This window comes from Hypanus sabinus, chromosome 4, assembly GCF_030144855.1.
Source record: "Hypanus sabinus isolate sHypSab1 chromosome 4, sHypSab1.hap1, whole genome shotgun sequence".
Taxonomy (NCBI): Eukaryota; Metazoa; Chordata; class Chondrichthyes; order Myliobatiformes; family Dasyatidae; genus Hypanus; species Hypanus sabinus.
This window is the reverse complement of record NC_082709.1, coordinates 181769110-181781401: the sequence shown is the minus strand read 5'-3', so window position 1 is coordinate 181781401 and position 12292 is coordinate 181769110. Positions and strand designations below refer to the sequence as shown.

The window sequence follows — 12292 nt, the reverse complement described above, 5'->3', positions numbered from 1 at the left end:
ATCTGCATGGCAATGAGCTTGGGTCCTATTTTCACTGCAGAGAAATGTGAGGTTGCAGAGTAGCGAGTGAAACCTGCTCCATTTCTCCAAGCTCCTCATAAACCCTCAGGGAGTTTTCTTCACGTGGAGCTTGCTGCAAAGAGCATTGTCCCTGTTAATGGAAAGTTCAGGAGTCAGGGATTATGACCTGATGGTACTTGGCCTTTCACAATGAAAGCTGTGATGAATTAGAGGGGAAAGGACATTGAGCTAGGAAGTTTACTCCAACAGTACACTTAATTATAGTGTCGGGCAGTTCAAAGACAATGGATTCCCCCTGCTTCCAGGATGTGGAGTCAAACCATATGGAGGAGTCAGATAAAAGGTCAATCCACTATTTACACTGAAGAAACTTAATTCAGCCAGTATGTCATCCATAACAGTGCATTAGCATCAGTGTCCAAAGGGCAGAAATAATCTTCCTCTTGCAATCAATTTCTACTGAATCCTAAAAGTAAGTAAGTGCATGTGTCTGTGTGTGCCTGTGAGTGAGTGAGTGCATTGTTACAATCTTGACTCTTGGGAAATAGCACCAAGGAGTCAGGCTACAACAAGAATGATACTTACTAAATTAAAGTTAAAGTAAAGGGAAAAGGGGTGATGTCGGGTATGGAAGTGCTGGCTGCAGAATGGAAGAAAGAGGGGGTGTGGCCTTGTTTTTAAGCAGTCCCCAGCAGGTGTCAGCAACGTGTCTCAGAAAACTGCAACACCGGTTAAAGAGGAAATACAGGCAAGGAAATGTACAGGACTTAACAGCTTATATATATGTGCGTGTGTGTGTCCACCTAAGTTAGTCCCAATGTCCCAATTACCTGTGTTTGGCCCATATCGCTCTAACCCTATCCCATCCATGTACATATCCAAATGTCTTTTGAATGATGTTATTGTTCCTGACCCATTCCATCCAGCAGCTCATTCCACCTAAGGACCACTCTCTGGGTGAAGAGGTTGCCTTGCAGCTCACTTTTCAAACGTTCCCCTTCCGTGGGGGAGAAAATATATTGTACATTCAGCCTTTCTATGCCCCTTTTGATTTTACACACTGTGTAAAGGGGTCAGTAGGTCAAGGGGTCTGTTTCTATGCTATAACAATGTTTAAGAGGTATTCAGACAGGCAAGGCATAGAAGAATGCAGTCATTGTGAGGGCAAATAGGATTGGTACATAGACTCCATCAGGGTCAACCGTGTATATTGCATCCTATAATGTCTAGATACACAAGCCAGGGCAGTACAATATGGAGAGCAAGCCATTGACCATGCAGCAAAGTTTCCCTCTCTACACATCTGATGAACCCAAAAGAACGGCAGAGACCAATACAGTTAGGCACCAGCCATGTTGCAGGAAATCAGTCAACATTGAACTCAATGTAGGACTGCCTAAAGGATGCCAGCCATAGATTTTTCCCTCAGTGTACTCCTGAAGCCCTCCAAATGTCTTTCAAATGGGCTAAAGCCACAAGGCCCTGGAGATTTGAGATTGGAGTTTTCCTTCTCCTGGGTGAGCTGCCAACCATGACTGACAAGCCCCATCTGCCCAAAATGACTGGTTTTAAGATACCAGTAACCCATCTTTGTTCCTTCTCCTATAAGTAGAAACAGTTCCACTGTGCTTAATAGCTAAGCCATGAGTGATGGCCAAGAGCTGGAATTAGTTATCAGAGGCTATTTGACACGCACACCACTGGAGCATTTAATAGGTAGTGAGCGTTTATTTCCATTATCACACCCAATTATAACAACTTTAAAGAACCAAGGGAATTAGTATAGATGAACAATAGAGTCAGTATAGAATTGGTGGGCCGAACAGCTTATTTCTGTGCTATGTGACTTTATTAGTGAAGGGCTATGTTCCCGTCATTTCTGGGTGTTTTCTCAAGAGGCTGGTTGCAATGTGCTTGTAAAGATTATAACTGCAGCCAAGGAAAGTTTAAACTCTACTGTGAGGTTGTATCATGCAGGCCCCTATTTTCCTCGTGTGTAAAGTAGAAGGTATAATACAGGTGTTTTAGGTGAATGGAAGAAATGATAGAGGGTAATTTCATGGCATGTATCAATGATATTAAACCTGATTCTGAGCGGAATGCTTTACAGCCCCAGTGATCATTGTTGACGGTTTATATCCCGCCACTGTCTGTAAGGAGATTGTTTCCTCCGGTGCTCCAGGCAGCTACCTCCCATATTCCAAAAGTTTGTGGTCAGTGAGTTGTGGGCAAGTTATGTTGGCACCAGAAGTACGGCAACACTAGGGGTTGCCCCCAGCTCAATCCTTCGGCTGTGTTGGTCTTTGATGGAAACAAAGTATTTCACTATGATTTGATGTACATGTAACAAATAAAGTTTTTACTTATTTTTGTAATGTATAGAAATTTTTGCATTTGCATTGTACTGCTACCGTAAAACAAGAAATAATTCATATAACGAACAAAAGAAAATCTGCAGATGCTGGAAATTAAAGTAACACACACAAAATGCCAGAGGAACTCAGCAGGCCAGGCAACATCCTAATGAAGGGTCTCAGCCCGAAACGTCAACTGTAATTTTTTCCATAGATGCTGCCTGGCCTGCTGAGTTCCTCCAGCACTTTGTGTTAAGTAAGTCGTATACATCCCTGGTAATAATTCCTTTTCTGATTCAAATTCAAAGGGGAATTCTCAATGTTCCAGACATTCACAGCTAAAGGTAGTGATAAGATTGAAATAGTGCAGAGAAAATTTACAGGATATTATCGGGATTTGAGGACCTGAATTACAGGGAAAGGTTGAATGGATTAGGATTTTATTCCCTAGACTGAAGGAGAATGAGGGGAGATTTAATAGAGGGGTACAAAATTATGAGATAGAGTAAATACAAGCAGGCTTTTTCCACTGAAGTTGGGTGAGTCTGGAACTAGAGGTCATAGGTTAAGGGGGAAAGGTGACGATTAAAGGGGAACCTGAGGGGGAACTTCTTCACTCAGAGGGTGATGAGAGTGTGAAATGAACTGCCAGAAGAACTGGTGGATGTGGGTTTGATTTTGACATTTATGAGAAGTATCCATAAGTACCAGGAGGGGAGGGATGTGACGTGCTATGGTCCTGGTGCAAGTAGATGGGACTAGGCAAAGTAACAGTTTCTCAAGGACTAGATGGGCCAAAGGGCCGGTCTCTATGTTGCAGTGCTCTATGACTCTATGATTTCATGTTTTCTGATAGAAAGAAAGACAAAAATGTCCTTCCGAGTCGAGCAGTTCAGGGGAAGACTTCCTGATCTGTGACTCCTGCCTGCCTTCTCACCATAGTGGATAGAGCACTTGACCACATCTCATCTATCAGAGACCAAATCAGGTTTAATATCACCAGCATGTCATGAGATTTGTTGTTTTGCAGCAGCAGTACCTTGCAATGCATAACAATAAAATGATAAATTACAGTATGAAGTATGTATTTTAAAAATTGAATTAGTAGTGTAAAAAAGAGAAGGAAAAAACACTGAGGAAATGTTCATGGGCCCATTTTCCATTTATAAATCTGATGGCAGAAGGAATAAGCTGTCCTTGAGTTGTTGGGTGTGTGTCATCAGGCTCCTGTACCGCCACCTTGATGGTAGCAATGAGAAGAGGGTACATCCTGGGTAATGCAGGTCCTTAATGATAGATGCTGCCTTTTTGAGGCATTGCCTTTTCCAATTCTATGCAATGGGCTCTCCAAACCAGCCGGTGATGCAATCAGTTATCCTGTAACAGTATTAACCTATCAGGAAGGTGATCGCTCATTACTACTGGAAGTTTATTAAGAGGCAAATAGCTTGTGCTGGAAGCAATTGGCAAAACCTGCTTAGAGATGGCACGGATCAGTGGAAAAGAGTTGGATTGTTCTGCAGGAAGCACTCTGTCCAAAATCAGAGCTGCTGATCCAAGCAGCAAGTGGACGTTGGCCAGCAAGTGTCTTCTGGTTCTTCATAAATCAGCGAGTGTGTTGGTTCATTAAAGCATGCTGATGAAAGGCTAGAGGGAAGCTGAAGTCTCCCTTCCCAGCAGTGGGGCGATCACTTAAATTGGATGTGTCTGGTATTCTGACAGGCAGGTCGCAGGCTGGGGCTGCAGCCTTGTTCTGCGCATGCTGGGGAACCGGTGGGCCTCGGAACGTCCCCTCCTATCTCGTGGCCTCCCGATGATGGGATCAAGATGTGGAGGCTGCTCCTTTTATTTACCAGCTTGATGTTTTTTTTCTCAAAGTCTCTGAACCTCAAGGGGGCCACCACATGGAGTGGCAGAGGAAGGCTAATAGCATCCAAAGGAAGTTAGGGAAAGCCTAAGGGAAGTGAGCAATAGGAGCCTGGCTAATAACTGCAGCATACAAAGAGAATGAGGACTGTGCAGAGAATATAAACATATACACCTCTGCGGCCAAGTTGGCTGAATGTCCTCTGCTGGGGCTATAAACTCAATGAACCAATGTTTGACTTGTTGATGTGTGCCTGAGTTAGAAAATAGAAAGACAGGAAACCGTGGAATAAACCATAAGACATAGGATCAGAATCAGGCTATTTGGCCCGTCAAGTCTTCTCCAGTTTTCCATCATTTTGATTTATTATCCATCTCAACCCCATTCTCCTGTCTTCTCCCTGAAGCCTTTGACGTCCTGACTAATTGAGAACCTATCCATCTCCACTTTAAATATACCCAAATTCTTATCCTCCACAGCCGCCCCTGGCAATGAGTTCCTCAAGTTCACCAGATGCTGGAATCTGGAGCAGCACTCAATTTGCTGGAAGAACTCAAAGGGTCAGGCAGCAGTAATGGTTCGGGGGTGGGGGGGAGTGTCTGGAGTGTGAGATGGACAGCCAACCTCTGACTGAGACCCTTCATCCAGACTGAAAGTTGGGAGAGGAAGATAGCCTAGGTATAAAGGTGAGATGAATGGGTAGAGTAAAAGCCAGTAGGCGGTTGACGGATCCAGGTAAGGAGGGTTTGATTGGCAGAGGGAGGCGGGAAGAGTGGAAATAGAGCAGAGGCTGGGAATGATAAGTCGAGGTGACAAAAAGGCTGCAGATGATGGAATCTGACAGAAGAGGAAGGCAGAGAATGGAATTGCATGAGAGAGACGGGGACAGCAGATGTTTGGAGAACCAGTAGGAGGAGTGTGAGGGTGATAGGTACTTGACATGAAGGAAGGACAGGAAAGAAGTAGGGTAAAGGGGGGACGAGGTGAGTCTTAGAAGAATGAGCCCAAGCACATCTCCTTTAAACCTTCCCAAACTCACTTTAAATAGATGTCCTTTATTAAAATGAATATGGAATGAAAAGCTGGTGTCTGTATTAATGACCATTCCCATACTTCAGGAAATCAAATGTACTTCCCTGAAGGTCAATGGGACAAGGCAGAGTAATAGTTATACATGGACTAGATGGGCTAAAGGGCTTGCTTCTTTGCTGTAGTCTTCTATGACTCTTATCCAATCTGGGTTGATATATGACTCCACACCCTCTAATGTGGCTGAGAATGAGAGTTAGGAAATGATGTTGCAGTTGTATGAGTTGTTGGTGAGGTCACAGTTGCGTAGTGTAAAGTTTGGTTACTCCTTTATAGGAAAGACACAGTTAATCTGGAAAGAGGAAAAATTTCAAAGGATGCTGCCAGGTCTAGAAAGCTTGAGTGAGAGGGAAAGGTTGGCCAGGCGGGGACTTTATAACTTGGAAGGTAAAAGAATAAGGCATGATGGAATATAAGTGTTTAAATTCAGGAGAGGCATAGATAAGGTGGGTAGTAACAGTCTTTTCCCTCAGTCCAGAACTGGAGAGCAAAGGTTTAGGGTGAGATGAGAAGGACTTGAATGTGTGTATATTGATCGAGCTGCCAGATGAGTGCTGTGGGCAGGTCACAGTGGTATCACTTAAGAGTCTCTTGGATAGGTACATGGAAAGGTGGGGCTTGGAGAGATGTACAGTAAATGCAGGTAAGTGGGACTTGATGGATGGGCACAGTGGTCAGCATGAATACATTGAGCCAAATGGCCTTTATCCACATTGCATTGTTCTATGACTGTCTGATCCAATGACTCTTAACATCCCTTTGAAATGACCCAGCAAGCCATTCAGTTCAGTAGTGTTAATACAGATAGGGACTAAGTGCCTTCTCTGCCAGAGTGTAGTGGTTAATGTAATTCCGTTACAACACCAGAGACCCGCTTCAATTCCCACTGCTGTCTAAGGAGTTTGTACGTTTTCCCCCTGACCATGAGTGTTTCTTCTGGGTATTCTGGTTTCCTCTCGCATTCCAAAGACATATAGTTTGGATTAATGAGTTGTGGGCACGCTATTCTGGCTGCTGAAATGTGGCATCACTTGCGGGTTGCCCCCAGCTCACCCTTAGACTGTGGTGGTCGTTGACACGATCGACACATCTCATTGTATGCTTCGATGTACGTATAGCAAATAACGTCAATCTTTCTAATTAGGGTTAGGGCAAAAAAAGAAACTTTATACCATCTTTAAGTTGGGAAAGTTTCTTCCCCAGGCAGAAACCATTTTAGTTAGCCTCTTCTCCATCCTCTTTATTTATTACCTCAGTCCTTGTACTGAATTATAAATACTTTAAGGTAATTTTTACAACGGGTCATAGAGTTGCCGTCATAGAGTCATAAAGAGTACAGCTCAGAAACTGTACCCAATGCTCTAAATTAGGCTTCACTGACATCTTATACAACTGACGAGAAGATTTGCAGATGCTGGAAATCCAAGCAACGCACACAAAATGCTGGAGAAACTCAGCAGGCCAGGCATTCGATGTTTTGGGTTGAGACATTCATCAGCTCAGGGAAAAAAGATGAAACGTTAGAGCAAGAATGTGGAGGAAAGGGAGGAAGAAATACAAGGTGGTAGGTGATAGGTGAAACTGGGAGAGGGGGAAGATGAAGTATAAAGAGCTGAGAAGTTGATAGGTGAAAAATTTAAAGGGTTGGAGAAGGGAGAATCTGATAGGAGATTTCTTTCTTTCTTAAATAGGCGCCAAAACTGCACATAGTATTCCAAGTGAGGTCTTACTAGTGCCTTATAGAACCTCAACATCACATCCCTGCTCCTATACTCTATTCCTCTAGAAATGAATGCCAACATTGCATTCGCCTTCCTCATCACCGACTCAACCTGGAGGTTAACCTTAAGGGTATCCTGCACGAGGAATCCCAAGTCCCGTTGCATCTCAGAACTTTGAATTCTCTCCCCATTTAAATAATAGTCTGCCCATTTATTTCTTCTACCAAAGTGCATGACTGTACACTTTCCAACATTATAATTAATTTGCCACTTCTTTGCCCATTCCCCCAATTTATCCGAGTCTCTCTGCAGACTCTCTGTTTCCTCAACACTACTGGCCCCTCGACCTATCTTTGTATCATCAGCAAACTTAGCCACAAAGCCATCTATTCCATAATCCAAATCGTTGATATACAACATAAAAAGCAGTGGCCCCAACACGGACCCCTGTGGAACACCACTGGTAACCGGCAGCCAACCAGAGTGGGATCTCTTTATTCTCACTCTCTGTTTCCTGCCAATCAACCAACGCTTTATCCATATATGTGACTTTCCCGTAATTCCATGGGCTCTTACCTTGTTTAGCAGCCTCATGTACGGCACCTTGTCAAAGGCCTTCTGAAAATCCAAATACACAACTTCCACTACAAATCCTTTGTCTAGCCTACTTGTAATTTCCTCAAAAAATTGCACTAGGTTTGTCAGGCAGGATTTTCCTTTAAGGAAACCAGGCTGAGTTCTGCCTATCTTGTCATATGCCTCCAGGTACTCCGTAACCTCATCCTTGACAATCGACTCCAACAACTTCCCAACAACCGATGTCAAGCTAACATGTCTATAATTTCCTTTTTGCTTCTTTGCCTCCTTCTTAAATAGCAGAGTGACATTTGCAATCTTCCAGTCCTCTGGAACCATGCCAGAATCTATCGACTTTTGAAAGATCATTGCTAATGCCTCCACAATCTCCTCTGCTACTTCCTTCAGAACACGAGATGCATTCCATCTGGTCCGGGAGATTTATCTACCCTTAGACTATTCAGCTTCCTGAGTACTTCCTCTGTCGTAATTGTGACTACACATATTTCTCTTCCCTGACACCCTTGATTGTCCGGTAGACTGTTGGTGTCTTCCTCAGTGCAGACTGATGCAAAATACTCATTTAGTTCCTCTGCCATCTCCTTATCTCCCATTACAATTTCTCCAGCATCATTTTCTATCAGTTCTATATTTACTCTCATCTGTCTTTTACTCTTTATATACTTTAAAAAGGTTTTAGTATCCTCTTTGATATTATTTGCTAGCTTTCTTTCATAGTTCATCTTTTCCCTCTTAATGACCTTCTTAATTTTCTTTTGTAAGCTTTTAAAAACTTCCCAATCCTCTGTCTTCCCACTAATTTTGCTTCCTTGTATGCCCTCTCCTTTGCTTTTACTTTGGCTTTGACTTCTCTTGTCAGCCACGATTGCATCCTTTTTCCCATTCAAATATTTCTTCTTTTTTGGAATATATCTGTCTTGCACCTTCCTCACTTGTCGCATAAACTCCAGCAACTGCTGCTCTGCCGTCCTTCCCGCTAGTGTCCCTTTCCAGTCAACCTTGGCCAGTTCCTCTCTCATGCCACTGTAATTTCCTTTACCCCACTGAAATACCGACACATCGGATTTCAGCTTCTCTTTCTCAAATTTCACAGTGAACTCAATCATGTTACCTTCACTGCCTCCTAAGGCAGTGCAGCTGCCTTATCATCACTGCAGCTGTTTGGAGGCCTGCAGATAACTGCCATCAGGGTCCTTTTACCCCTGCGATTTCTTAGCTCAACCCATAAAGATTCTGCGCCTTCCAATCCTATGTCAACTCTTTCTAATGATTTAATATCATTTCTTATCATTAAAGCCACGCCACTCCCTTTACCTACCTGCCTATCCTTCCGATACACCGTGTATCCTTGGATGTTCAGCTCCCAGAGACATGCATCCTTTAGCCACGTCTCAGTGATGGCCAATCTGTAACTATATAACAAGACCATCCACCTTATTCCTTATGCTGCGTGCACTTAAGTATAACACCTTAAGTCCAGTATTTGGTAATTTTTGCATTGATTGCACTGCAACTTATCCCATTGGCTGCAAATTTGCTCCATCACCTGCCTGTCCTTCCTGACATCCTTACTGCTCACTACCTTAGACCTATTTCTGTTTTCCCTCTTCTCTGCTCCATCATTCCAGTTCCCATCCCCCTGCCAAATTAGTTTAAACCCTCCCTAACAGCTCTATTAAACCTTCCCGCCGGGATCTTGGTTCCCCTAGGATTCAAGTGTAACCTGTCCTTTTTGTACAGGTCACACCAGCCCCAAAAGAGGTCCCAATGATCCAGAAACTTAAATCCCTGACCCCTGCTCCAATCCCTCAGCCACGCATTTATCCTCCGCCTCATTCCATTCCTACTCTCACTGTCGCGTGGCACAGGCAGTAATCCTGAAATTACTACCTTTGCAGTCCTTCTTCTCAACTGCCTTCCTACCTCCCTATATTCTCCTTTCAGGACTTCTTCACTTTTCCTATCTATGTCATTGGTACCTACATGTACCACGACCTCCGGCTCCTCACCCTCCCACTTCAGGATATCTTGGACGTGATCAGAAACATCCCAGATCCTGGCACCTGGGAAGCAAGCTACCATCCGGGTCTCCTGACTGCATCCACAGAATCGCCTATCTGACCCCTAGCTATCGAGTCCCCTATTACTACTGCCTTCCTCTTCCTTTCCCTACCCTTCTGAGCTACAGGGCCAGACTCTGTGCTGGAGGCACGGCCACTGTTGCTTCCCCCAGGTAGGCTGTTCCCCTGCAACAGTACTCAAACAGGAGTTTTTATTGTCAATGGGTACAGCCACTGGGGTACTCTCTAGTACCTGACTCTTCCCCTTAGCACTCCTAACCATGACCCACCTGTCTGCCTCCCGTGGCCCCAGTGTGACCACCTGCCTGTAACTCCTCTCTATCAACTCCTCACTCTCCCTGACCAGACGAAGGTCATCGATGTGGACGTCCAGGAGGCTAGGAGACTCCAGGACCTCCCACATCTGACCCTGAGAACAACAAGCTGACCTCACACTCATACTTCCCCTTTCCTCAAATAACAGGAAAAACTGAAACCTAAACCTACCTTGCCTTGCCCGATTCTGCCTAAGCCCGTTGAGCCAAAGCCCTTAAGCCTTCACTCTGCTCCCGGCTCACTCCACTGCCCGCAAACGACGCTGCCCGCTGTTTAAGGCTGTGTCATTTTAAAAATCTTCCCCGCTTCACTGCCTGACGTCACACACCTGTGCAGTCCCGCCTCTCTTAATTCCGATGAGAATAAGAAAAATTCAAAATGGCTCCCGCCGCATTCCTGTTCTGATCCTTCGACTTACTTCTCCAAAAGGAAAGTGAATCACTTGTTCGCTTGCAAGGAAAAGTACCAGGAAGAATGTCAGTGGGGACAGATAAATGGACAAGTGAATCATGTTGGGAGTAATAACTGTGGAAAGTGGAAAGGGGGGGGGGGGGGGGAAGATGTGCTTGGTGGTGGGATCCCGTTGGACATGCGGAATTTTCAAAGAATTACGTGCTAGACATGGAGACTACTAGGGTGATAGGTTAAAATGCTGTATACATTGTAAAGACATGCTAGTATTTATGTATTTATTCGTATTTATTCCATATCCCTACTTTTAACTCCTTTTAATTTTGCATAATACTTTATTGTTATAATTGCTGGATGTTGCTTTTTGTTGCATTTTGCATCCTGAACAACAGACCACAGCAAATTCTAAATACCTCTAAATGTATATGGCAAAATAATGTTGGTCCTTCATCTTTTCTAAATCTTTTTTTCTGATGTCCAGCTCGGAGGTCAGAATGCAAGCAAAAAAATTGTCAAAACTTAATGTAAAACTATCAGTGCTAACATTGTCCATCCTCAGGATGACAATATCTGGCCAAAATATTTATTTCCCATTAAAGATCTAGAAATAAATTTACTTTGATCGTGATTGCTGGTGTTGCAAAGGGTTTTGCTAAATGCCAGACTATCACACCACCCTTGTCACCCCCTTTGCCTTGGATCTGATTGAGAGTTTCTGTGTCCCTACCACAGGGCTCCTGGTGTTCAGGGAGCTCATTTCCAGCTCAACATTCAGGTCTAATTTAGCAAAAAACTTAATAAACACTCGCTAGTTTCAGATCCCTTTATGGCACCATTTTAATTGCCTGCAGTTCAACAGCTGAGGGTATGGGAGTTCAGCTTGAACTAATAGTTTCCTTTTGATCTGACGAGACCCTCGGGCAGCCCACATGAGTACAAGCACATTATCCCTCTTTACAGAATAAAAGAAACACGCGTGCATGCACAAGTACATTAGGAGGACCAAAACCTGGATTCAGTTTATTTCAGATACCACATGGAGTCATAAAAAGTGTTCAAGGTTGCCCCTTTCAGTAACAGAACTGAACAAATCACTTTAGCTTTGCCTTTGTGCCTGTAATTAAGAGATCGGTTTATCAAGCGATGCCTTTGTGTTTTATCATGAGTAAAGCCTACCATGCAGAATGAGCACTTACGGGTGACCAACCCAACAAGCCAAAGGTTATGACCATAACTTCAAGATTCAAGTATATTTACTATCAAAGAATGTATTAATTACAGAACCTTGAAATTTGTTTGCCACAAAGCAAGAAACCTGAAAGAGCCCGATTAAAGAGTAAAAAGAATAAAAACCTTGCTATCGGTTTAGGTGGACGGGCTTCAAAACTCCTGTGCTCCAACTTCTTTCTGCTTCATTCACTCTGACTCTGTCTCAAACATGCCTCGCCCTCAGTCTGACCACTTTCACTCCCTTCTTTGCAGAGTTATGTGTCTTATCTAAAATCATATTGAAGTCCTGACAAAAAGTCTCAGCCCAAAATGTTGACTGTTTATTCTCCTCTATAAATGTTGCTTGATGTGCTAATTTTGTCCAGCATTTTGACAGACAGACAGACAGATATACTTTATTGATCCCAAGGGAAATTATGTTTTGTTACAGATGCACTAACCAAGAATAGAGTAGAAATGTAGCAAAATAAAACCAAAAATAATTAAATGATACTAAGTAAATTATGCCAAGTGGAAATAAGTCCAGGACCAGCCTATTGGCTCAGAGTGTCTGACACTCCAAGGGAGGAGTTGTAAAGTTTGATGGCCACAGGTAGGAATGACTTC

General features: G+C 43.6%; 1 long non-coding RNA gene across 1 annotated transcript in view; it reads right to left on the bottom strand.

The window, feature by feature from the left end:
• Nucleotides 1-11899, bottom strand: part of LOC132392409 (uncharacterized) — an 87117-nt gene extending 75218 nt beyond the window's left edge. Inside the window, exons 1-2 of the long non-coding RNA XR_009511528.1 lie at nucleotides 11810-11899; nucleotides 8968-9061 (exon numbers count right to left, since the gene is read on the bottom strand). This is a non-coding gene — a long non-coding RNA (uncharacterized LOC132392409). The remainder of the gene's footprint in view (nucleotides 1-8967; nucleotides 9062-11809) is intronic.
• Between the last annotated feature and the right edge of the window lie 393 nt (nucleotides 11900-12292).